This window comes from Pinus tabuliformis, chromosome Q, assembly GCF_031772625.1.
Source record: "Pinus tabuliformis cultivar Carrire ecotype Pingquan chromosome Q, CPIR1, whole genome shotgun sequence".
In the NCBI taxonomy this organism is placed as follows: domain Eukaryota; kingdom Viridiplantae; phylum Streptophyta; class Pinopsida; order Pinales; family Pinaceae; genus Pinus; species Pinus tabuliformis.
This window is the reverse complement of record NC_142296.1, coordinates 951,463,891-951,476,462: the sequence shown is the minus strand read 5'-3', so window position 1 is coordinate 951,476,462 and position 12,572 is coordinate 951,463,891.

Below are 12,572 nucleotides of genomic sequence, written 5' to 3'. Positions count from 1 at the left end.
GCAGATCCAAAGTCTTGCTTCTTCTGTTTAAACTTTTGCTCGACCTTGATGACATATCGGTATGCTGTGCCAAGCGAGGAGATGTTCAGGAATTCTATTTCTTCCTGGATGTACTTGTGCAGGCAGCGACCGTATTTGAGTACCAAATGCTACTTCGAATCCTTGATACCCAAATTTGTGCGAAGGGTATGGAAAATATTGGTAAACTCTAGAACGTCTTGGTCCCTTCCCTACCGTAGTGTGGTCCACTTTATGTATTGATCCTCATAACTTCCGACAGGGTAGTATTGCTCCTTGATGGAATTCAGGAATGAATTCCAAGTGGGTGCAGTTGAAAATAGTGAGCCTGTACTTTAATCCTTCTGCTCGCAGTAGGTTTCCCACTAGTCCTTGACGTGGGGAGCTGTTTTGAGAAGAGTGAAAATAATCTTTTCCCGACTAGAAAAATCATGAAAATAAAAATAACCCTCTAATAGATTTAACCATTTATCGACAACATCTGTGTCTATGTGACCCTCGAATATGGGGATTTCAAAATTAACTTGTACCTTAAATGGTCTAGCGTTTCCAAATTAGCTGTTGGAAGCCGATGCGTTGCCCCTAGGTAGTCGCTAAAGGATCTGGGAAAAGCTATCCATCATCGCTTTCCTTTGTTGCTTGAGGGCTTCTCTGATCAAGATTTTGATAAGATCTCCTACCCCCTTGTCTTTCTTTTCATCCACCATGGGAGGCTGTCGGGATTTGCGAGACTGGTCTTGCAAAGGTTCGACCAATTCAAGCCCTAACTCCTTATAACTCGACCTCGTTGGGGACATGCAAAGAAAAGCAGAGAAAAAGCATACCGCTTTGATACCACTGATCTGGATTTAAACAGGAACGCAAAAAATTACAGAGATAACCATAAACATAGATATGCAGTGGAAATAATACTTCATTTCATTAATGTAAAATACTGAAATATGCTTACAAACATAATTGGAAATAAACCGGCTAGAGCGATGGTAGCTTATCTCTAAGAAGAGATGTGGCGGCTACATGCCTCTAAACTGTGTTACAATGAGGCTCGAAGGCCTATTTATTGTTGAGAAACAATGGAAAACTATAAACATCCAAAAGCCTAACCCTAGAAGATGAAACACCAAACTATGGGCCCCATTTGGGTAAATTAGTACATCAACTTCCCAGGGTCATAACTTTGGCATACGATCTCCATTTGACGCGCACAATATCTCACTAGAAAGATCTATCTGAGAAATACAACTTTGGGAAGAGAAATATTAGTCCATGGACCCATGTTGCTCCCGGTTTTCCCAAAAAATGTCATTTAGGGCCTCAAAACGGCTCTGGAAGTTCAAGACCCGAAAAATTGCTAAAAATAGTAAACTATGCTACAATTAAGGAAACTGAAAAGTTGAAAGAAACAATGGTGGGGGTCCAAGTGGACTTAGTGGGTGGTCACCAATATCCACCTAGATCATCAAGCCTCCTGATAGTTGACCGACCACTCAACAAGAAAATTGCACAGTTTTCATGAACTAGCCCTCTGTTGCCCAGCAGCCCGCTCAACTCATAAACTGCGCAAAGTTGATTAATAGGCCAGCCTCCCAACATCAGCATGGTTTTTCCCACCAACAACTCTCGGTAGCAGATTTCCAGTTCCCTCTAGGAATTGTGCGGTTTTTGCTGCTAATCTCCCATTGCCCGCTCATTCCAGAAACTGCACAGATTTTTCTTGTCCAACCTTCCTGCAGTCTGAACTATTCCTCTGAAAAACTACGTACTTTTATCCTACAGTTGAGCTAGACCCCATAGATAGCCACTGTCAATCTAGATTTCCCATATTCATCACCCAGTGACTCTTACACAGTTTTCATCAGCAGTGCCGAGAGCCTCCATCCTGCCTCGCAATCTTGTTGCCTCTCTCAGTCACTTGCATCCGAAATGTTCATGTATCATGGTATACTAGGAGGTTTTTGGATTTGATGTCATCTCGTCATGAGTGACTACATGTACATGTACACAAATGAACATGGTGTGATGACAAATGGGATGAACGAAGGGAGCACATGCAGAAGGACAGGTTCACCAACAGATGAACAAACAATACATGCGAAGAGATGTGCTTACGAACGGATGATCATGCAAATATGGATTCATGGATAGACGGATGAGAAAACATGCAAGATGTGCTCATGGATGGAAGGATGGATGAACATTCACCTTTCGAAAATGGATGAACTTGTCGATCTTATTAACATACAAGTAAGGAGAAACGTGAAAAAGAAAATCAAGCGAACCAACGAAGACTCCATTCACTTTGCCATGCAGAGGTGAAGCTGTGACACACCATGAGGACATCCATCACCCAACAACACTACATCTCAACATGCACACCAGCAGCAGCACAAATGTACCAGCACTGTCATGTCGAGTCATGTCATGAGTCATGTCATCCATATCTCTACTGTGGGTCATTTTTTCAATCAATGTAATGTAACGTGGAAGTCCAAGAGACCCACTTGTTGTACAAAGGGTCATGTAAAGTCGAAAATTCATGGAAGTTAAATAGTCATGAGGGTAGTCGAATGGCCACAAGGGTCAATTCCACCCTTGGCTACAAATACCCCCTCATTGGTACATGTAAAGGACTTTTCACCTAAGCTCCTCCCACATAGCCAAGAGAGTTTGTAATCTTTTCTTAATTCAGAAGCCTGCTAATAGGTTAGCACATTTTCACACATGTATTGTAACTATTGTAAGACTAATCTTGAACACTTGTAATGCATGTTGCTTTAACCTGTATTTAACACTTGAACTCATTCACCTATTATAATACATATATGTTATTGAAAATGTGTTGTATATGCTGCTAACACTGTCTCACCCATGGTGTCTACCTCCCTGGACATCAGACAAAACTTTCAGGTAAAACATTCTATAACAACCATTGCACATGCGTGGACTCATCCGAAGAGTGTTGTACGCGTTATCTTTCCTTGTGTGTTGTGACTTCCACATCCATGTGGATTTTTCCTCCAGAAGCTGTGCACATCCTATTGTGTTGTGTGTTCCTAACAGAGTTGGGGCTTCCTCCCAACCGACTTGGGACTCACTCCCACCCTCTCCCTCTACAATGAAACAACCATCGACACAAGTGACACTAACAATCACCAGGCACACGAACCTGGCTTCTCGAAGACAAAGAAGAACAATCTCCTATGCTGACAAGCAAGAGTTGAGGTAAATATTTAACTAGATAATGGAAATCGGGCCATCATATCGGATGGGACTCCCACACCAAACAACGTGAGTTCTAGTTGGGACTTCATACCAGGGTGATCCCCTGAATGTTGATGGGTCCAACAATGTCAACATTTCTGGTGCTAGAAGGAGGGCAACTAGTTGTATATGGATGAACATCCTCTCACACTCATTCATCAATCATCTGGTCAAGGAAACAACTCGCACTCCCTCTCACCTATGCGTGACTCTGCAGTTGGTTACTCTTCACCTCCCAGGATTGAACATGAGATTCCATATCATCAAATTTTCTTTGTCCGTCCCATCACTCGCCATTTCACGAAAGTAGTCATACTGATCCAAGGCATACAACATCTTCCATACGCATCAAGGGAGCCAAAAGGCACTCTTAAAGGAGTTGTTGTATCATCAGTGGAAGAGACGGTCCTTGCCACACTTGAAGGTATAGTAGAATCTATTGAAAACTGAGAGGAACATTTGGTCTTCCAACAAGGTGAGCGAGACACTCTTGTGATCTTGGGATCAAAATCCGATACATGATGCTGAGGGGAAGTGGAGATGGTGGAGGCAGAGATGAACCAATGGACTCAGTGTTGGAACCATCAGATTCTAAAAGAGAGGAGGAGGACGAAGAAGAAGAAGATATGGCTGACCCAAATTTGGAATGGATGACTTAGGGACCATTTTCTCTCCTGGGTTCTTGCACAAGATGTTGAAGCAAGTGGAGAGAATTAACATCAATTTTAACCCCGACAGCACGGTGAAGGCAGAAGGTCACTTGGGCAACTTCTACCTACAGTTGTAGACCCTTGAGGTACAACATGATGACGTAGCATGTAGATTTTTTCCATGTACCTTGGATGGTTATGCAGCTACATGGTATCATAGCCTTCCACTGAACTCCATACAAATATGGGGTTCATTCAAACACACGTTCCTTGAGAAGTTTGTTGATGACAAGACCTCAGCCATGCTACTCAAAGAATTGGGAAGCTTAAAGATGGAGAGAAAAGAAAAAGTAAAAGACTTCAATTAGAGGTTTACATGCATAATGAACAAATTTGCAATAGACACTAAACCTCATGACTCCATCACTATTCATTGCTATATGTCTGCATTGACTACTAGCATTGAGCAGTTCGTCAAATGAGCTGTGAAACCAACACTTTTGGAAAACTGTGAAGAGGCTATTACTGTTGAGAAAGACTTGCGCACAATTGGAGTTGTCAAGGATGACGAATCAACAAAGGACTCCAAATATGTGAGCAAGAAGTCCCAAGCAATGGCGAGCAAGGGTAGAGACAAGGAAGCAGCTGGTATTGAAACCCTCACTCACCTCGTCAAGAACTTGACTACGGAAGTGTCTGAGCTCAAACAAAGGAAAACAAACACATCTACAAGCACCCATCCGTTCAGGCAGAGACAGGAAAGCATCTCATCAAGAAGCAACCAGTTCTCTCCAAAAACTATGCATAAATCTATGTTCCAGGTTGAATATTGCACAGATCCTAAGTTTGTTCATTCCACGAAGAACATCACCTCGAGTATTCTTGTTCGGACTAGAAGTGAGTCGCAAGATATGTATGCAGTCATACACTTGAGTGGAAAGCAATATGTAGGAGCAACCAAAAGACACTGATGATGGCAAAGAGGTTGCACCTGATGAAGCATCAAGTTCTGGGCATGTGGTGAATGCACATTAGTGCTCGCAAGTAATGCTGAAGATGAACATCGAGAAGCAGCCCCAAAAGAAAAATGATCATTACAATCTTAGGAGTAAAGGGGATCCCCTTACACTTGGAGAAGCATAAGAAAATATCATAATGCTATTGAGGAAGGTTGATCCACCAACCACCCCAAAGCAGAAAAATTAGAACAAGTCTGGGAAGAAAACAACAGACAAGAGTACCTTCATGAGTGGAAAACTATAGAACACTCTGTTGAATAACACAAACATCAATCCTACCCCAGACACTTTCGTGAGCCTACCACCTCTGGACTACAACATTGTAGATGATATGAAGAAAACTCGAGCAAAAATCAGTTTTTTCGAGTTAGTTAAGATCCAAAGTCAGTGAGACATCCTACTGCATGCTTTTGGTAGACAACGCAACCTCTACCAACAAGGGAGTGAGTGCACCTCCCGAATCACTTTCTACTATGCTCAACATGCTCTGGATGGAAGAAGAAAACTCAATTTGCCCTCTATTCCTTCTATCCTTTGAAATTTTTAACTACAATGTTCACAACTGCTTGGTTGATCCTGACCACCAATGTCATGCCACTCTCCATTGCGAAGAAGATCAATACACAATGGAGTAAGACATCTGCGCGAATCATCCAACTTAATTGAACATCGGTACTAGCCATTGGTGAACTAAAAAACGTGATCATCTGACTATCTCATGACAGTCAAGTCCACCAATGCATCAACATAGTTGTTGTGGACATACCAGAAGCATACGGCCTACTACTCAGCAAAGACTGGTCCGTCAAGCTGGACCAATATTTTTGCTATAGATTAGTCCCACATGTGGCTTTCGTACAAGGGAAATGAAACCAAATCTAGGTATTGTCTGAGAGGTATATGAAGCACAATGTGACTCCCCTTAATGATGAAAATGAACCGTTGGCATTCACAGAACTCATGTTTGGAAACTGCCTCCTGGAAACAACGTTGGGGTGTTATCCTACATGGCCAGCTCCAACCCCACTAGACACGTAGTTGGGACTCCTTCTGTGCCCAACTGATGGTAATGAAACTTGTACATTGCATTGTACCAATAGTAGCAGTAGCAGTAGCAACAATATTAGTAGCATTACTATAATGTGAAATGGTCCGTGTACAGATGAGCTGTGGGCCATGTATTTTGACAGATCAAAGGCACATGATGGCTCAAGAATCAGGTATATCTCAGTTGCCCAAAACAAAAGAAAATGTATGATTTCAAGCTGCTTGAAGTTCGAGTGCACAAACAACATTACTGAGTACGAATCACTCATGTTGGGCTTACAAAGGGCCATCAACCTCAATGTGGTCGCACTCAAAGTGATATTGCACCCCACAAACAATGTTGATGCTTTCAAGGACACAACAACTGATGAAGATGAGCACGAGAAGCCCCTGAAAACTGCAGCTGATGACACGAAAGGAAACGCCATCCCCAAGGGTGTGGTTTCTCTCAACAAGCTCTAAAACTTGTAGAACCTCTATCAAGGTCCAAGGAACAACAAAAGCCATAGGTCCACCATTATGAATGAACAGAGCAAACTGGGAACCAATCACGATCTGAAGATAGCCAGTCTCGGTACAAACTACACACCACAGCAATGACAAGTCTTTGACTGCTTGATAAAACAACACCAGGATGTGTCTACGTGGGCAGATGACGACCTGAGTAGATACGACATGTGAATAATCCAACACGAGATTTTAGGTAAAGGAGGAGCTAAGCCATTGCAACAAAAGCTAGGTAAAACACATATGTCATTTGAGCTCCTTATACAGAAAGAATTGACCAATTTGTTGGATGTTTGGATTACTTACAAAGTTCGTCACCATACATTGGGTTCTAATTTAAGTTCTACACGTAAGAAATCCAGGGAAATCTGCTTATGCATTAATTTCAGAAACTTGAACCGTTCTCAAAATAAAATCAACTACCCCATGCCATCAATAGAGCCTATGTTGCATGCAATATTTGAAGCAGTAGTGTCGTCTTCACCCGAAGGTATTTCGGGATACCACCAGGTTTCTACAACGAAACCTGATAGTCTGATACCGGTCCATGAGAAGTTTGGCCCACACACGTACCATTTTCCATCTCTTGGCAGGAGGATTGGCAACCTTCTTATCAATGACCAAGATCTCAAGCATTACTTTCAGTAGGTTGAGCCACGCCCTATGCCATGTACATAGTCTTCTTGCTGTGTTTTGTTTTCATATTGTTTGCTTTGCTTACTATCTTTGTTTTTGTTTTGTTTGTTATGCTTACTATTTTTGTTTACATTTGTTTTTTTTGCTTGATATCTTACTATTTTTGTTTCCGGAAATAAGTGATACCAACTACTACATTTTGGCTTTTGAATAGAGTATGTGGTTGAGATTTGAAGAGACTTGTGACACTGCAACACTTGGCCAGTCTTGCATTCGTATTCTCTATGCTTAGTTATAACCTTCGGCCAATGAAGTCTTGATGGAAAGTACGAACCATCTACAAGGGATGTTTTGGTCCAACCATGAGCCTGTGTCCACACTGAGAAGCCCCATGCCTGTATCAGCGTTCTGTTATGTGTGTTCAAGCTCATTCAACTAGTAGAAATGGAGAAGGGGAAAATCCAAACGAGCAAGCCTATGTCAGAGGTCTTACATGCATCTTTGAAGGAACAACCTCTCCTGCTCTCAATAAGTAGGGATCTCTCTTTTGCCCCAAAAATAAATAAGTGCCTATGCACAGTCCTCTTGAAAAATACAAAGATGAAAGAAGAGAAAGGCTTCCTGCGCAGAGAGGTGAAGCATGCAACTCCATCGAGGTACTGACCAGGATCATTGGAAGTGTAGCAAATGCATGTGTTCTTGCATGAATCCTCCAGGGTATTGTCTAGGCGTGCTGGTAGCAGAGCAAGACCAAAGATGAAAACTTATACTCTGAAAATTTTCAATTCGGGAGCTAAACTGCCCTTCCCAAATTCGAATGATTGTGATCAAGCGGAACTTTTGACTGTGTTTGACTGAGTCGGCAAAAGGTGAACCATGTATGTCTACAGGGTAAGTGGAGAAGCTGAAATAACCCATACAATGATTCAATACTCCTCGAAAGACCAGGCACTGTGCTACCAATGAACCAAAATAGAGAAGCTGGAGTTCTACTGGTGTGTCGCCAAGTGTTGTAGCGGCTACAACCACCCTCTAAAATTTTGGCATACACCCAATTTCAGAGCCTCCCTTGAGAGTTTCACTTGATGACTGCACACACTTGGGTTCACTCGTGAGCTCGTGTGAGTCTTCATATCTGCCTTTATTGTTCATTTCACCCAAGTTTTTGAATGTTGATGTCAAAGTCATGCTTGCAACCATGTTCCGGTCATGCTCAAGGTCTTTGCTTCATGTGTACATGTTGTGTTCACTATGAAAACATCTATCTCACTCACACATGGAGTCACATTCACTATCACACAAGCATCATCATGTTCGATCAACGATCAATCACAAGTGTTGCACTTGTTGCTTGCACCGTCGGTCAGTAATGTTGAACATATTTGTTTGGATGAATTGAGTTGTCTCGTCATCGTGTCATGTAAGTGTGTGTTTGCAGGATCACATATGCATCTTTCACTCGTTCACACACTTAGTATTTTTTATAAAGTTATGATGACTGGACTCCCATCCGATAGTTGGACCATCACCCCACTATCGACTCAATCGACTTTCACCCAGAACAGTGCAGAAGCACCAAACAAGTAATTTCAAGCTACACTTCCCACAAGCTAATCAATCAGCCTTCATGTTGGTCAATTGAAGAGTTCGACATGACAGCTAACCTGGGATTGACTCCCATAAAAAATTGTGTAGAGGTTGCAGACCTTTCCCGCTCCGCTGACTAGGAAAATTGCGCAGATAGGCCGGATATGGGATGAGTTAGAAGATCGGTATATAGATGAGTGCACTGGTATTCCCTCAAATTTGCGAGGTATGATGTGACACATTTCTACGGTCGGTCAGGTAGTTCGAGACTAACAGGCTGGTGGGATGGAGCCATTGGCTTGGGAGCCTCCAAATGATAGTGATTAGGCATAGGGACATGTGGGTACCCATTTTTGTTTTGTTATAACATGCAAATGAAGCATGTTGGATGTATTTAGAGTGGTTGAATCCAAACACTATATGTTGTATATTATGATACATAATATGGTTACGCATATTTTTGTGACGATTGTGGTTTTCCATTTGTTTATGCTATAGATGTCTTCATGTATATGCATGTGATAAATTCCAATCTAGAATATTATTTGCAGTGGTATCTTCATAGTGATTTCGGGCTCTAGGAACATGATTGAATGTAATGGATTCAAATTCATGTGCCAAAGCTTAACTCGTAGATCTTTTCTAAATAGGACAGGATTGCACATATGATAAATATCGTTCAATTGCATGACAAGTAGAAAGGAATCAAGAGAAACATGAAGGTGAAGGATGTGACAATCAAGGGCATCAGCTAACAAACATATCACAACATCATATTCGTCCTAGTTATTGGTGGCAGAGCCAATGCAGATGTTGTTGGAGTAGACTAACAAATGCAAGGGGGTAAAAATGGCCCAAGTTGTCGAGGCTAGATTCCTAGAGAAGTGACTGGCACAATCAGCATAACCGATATGAGGTGTGGATGATGGATCCATCTAAAAGGCACAAGAAGATAATGAATGAGACAAAGATGAAGGACAATGTCCAAACCACGATGATGAAGATCATCACTGATGAGGAGATAGAAAGGGCCTTGGTGTCAAATACATCGTCGATCATCACAAGCAATATGGGGAGCAAACTTATGGGTTAGCAAATAGGTGAGGATAATGGTGGACTCCGTAGCATATTTATCATGGGTTTGTTGTGGAAGGAAGTACGCATGATGGTGTATATCATCCCAAGAAAAATCAGGGGTGGTCATGGCTTCCATGATGCCTTCATTAGAATGGAAGATGGGGGGACATGAGGAAGAGAGACCACATGATGAAGAGAAGCTTCCTAAGGCATCTTCAGGAGATACAAGGTTCACATACGCATCATCAAGGTTGGGAGATAGGTGACTAGTAGATGTGACATCTACAAATTTTGAGACCGAAGTGTTCATCGAAGAAGTTTCAATAGAATCATAATAGGATACTTCTAGAGAGTCCCAATATATCAATCCCATGGATGAATATAGGTAGATAATAGGAACGGTACTATTTGTCATCTCGATATCAGGGGGAGGGATCACGATGGGTGGTTGAGAGACCTCCTGCTCTGGCATAACAGTGGGACGAGAACCCATAGGTATAGGAGAAGTAGAATCACTATGACCGATCTCTAATTCGCAAAGAACTTGAAGTGTATCATGAAAGTATTCAACATGGGGAAAGTGATGAGAATAATGGCCATAATTATCACACAAAGTAGAGGGGTGATCCATGCGTAATTATTTGTTCTTATTACCTTGAGGAGTAGTACCTGAAGGCTAGGTTGAGTTGGGAAAAATAGGATGCGGAGGTGCTAGCTTCTATGAAGGCATACCAAACTTCTTGTGGGTGGCCCGTGATGCTTGGAGCATGCAAAAACTAGACAAGCTAAGCTCAGAAGGAGTAGGTGGTGGACCATAATAAGAACCAAGCAAGGTGGAGCCTTTGTAGACTCTAAGAGAGACATTGGTTATGGACGGGACAATATTATTGTCAGTCATCAATGAGATAGTGGATTGAGGTGAATTATGAGACTTAGGATCATAATATGTTAGCTTATCTATAGTGACAATATTTCCATTATGAGGGAAGCACATCTTACGAAAAAATGTAGATGTGTTAAATTGGCAACTAGGGCCAAACTCCATGTGGGTCGGATTATTTACGGCAGGTGATATTTTTATTGGATCCCTCTCGTCAAGAGGTGTAGGATTGATCCAAAGATCATCTGATTCCAATAAGTATTTATGGAGATATGAATTTATTTTGTTTATGTAATTATTATCAAGCTGACCAGCTCTTATGTAGGCTCTAGAAGCCCAAACGTCATGTCTATTCAAACTATGCGTTTTTGGTATAAATAGATGAGGATTTGATGTCATTTGTGAACACAATTCTTGAGTGATCTCCTCCCCTCCATGTCTTGGGTTTTTGGAGAAGGAGAGGACACTAAAAGAATACGTTGGATGCCCTAGCTGCAGATGTTCTAAAGAACAACCAAGGGTAGCTATAATAGAGGGAGCCGCAGTCATAATCCCGTAGACATTGAAGACATCCACGCAGTTCCTATACAAGCAATATCTACGCACAGTATGGTATACACAGTTAATGAAGCCACAACACATATGAAAGAAGTATCAAACACTGTCATAAACGCTGCTCATGGATACACGCACCAATGCAGTCACAACGCAGTCATGATACGCATCAACACAGTCAAGATACGCTGCTCGTGGAAGTAGATACACATATATGCAGTCTTACGCATGCCATATACTCAGCCATGAAAGAACCTGTACATATGATATATATATGCTGCTCTTTATACGTAGGGTATAGGGAATGAAGCTGCAGTGGAGCCACTGTCATTCATGGGCAATAACACAACGCAACATGCAAATATTATATATGCAGGTTTACATATGCTGAAACCTTGTATGCTGGAAACCCTACTCTACACACAGTCATGACAATAGAATATATCACGCAGGGTAGCCGCAGTATCCACAGTGGAAACTCAATGCTATACTAGCCATTCATAAACTCTATACGGACGCAGTGTGAGGCAGACATATATATGCAGGTTGTGGAGACAGCTATACGCTGTTCAGGCAGACATCGTGATAGACAGGAGATAGCTATACGATGTTCAATATATATATATATATATATATATATATATATAGATATACGTAGGGCTTCATACTACCAGTTTAGCGTGGATATGGATCATGAAGCCACAATCTATGTACATGAATCCATAATCAATGTACGTAGCCATAGTCATGAGTTCATGGTTACGCTATTCATTAAGACAGTCAATGTGATGCCCTATACACAGGACTGAGGACGCAACATATCAATACACGTAAACGCAGTCATGGTTATAGCTGTTGTGATGTATGTGGATCTGGCATAATACCGTGTGGAGTAGATCAGGTAGCAGAGACTCTAGTCACTCATACACAGTTCATGGAGACTCTTATGCACAGGTCATAAAGACACGCAACAATGAAATGAAATCTATAGCCAAGGAATATCAATACGCTGTGTATAATAGGATTGCGTGGAACTATAGCCTCGTTGCTTTACTAGGCTACAAGCCATAGCAAGCAACTAAGGCAGATATACATTTGGCAGTATAATTGTGTTGCAGCATGATGAGATCATGGGCAGCATGGGCAACATGAAGCATGATGATGCATGAGTAGCATGAAGTATGAAGTCATGGACAACTTGATGTATGGGTAGCACAGTGATCATGAGCAGCATGAAGATGCATGATGCAACATGATGGTGCTTCACAGTAAGGTGCAGCAGCTGAACGAAATGGATAGGTGAAGTCGTCACCTAGGAGATTCAGTTGAAGCAGA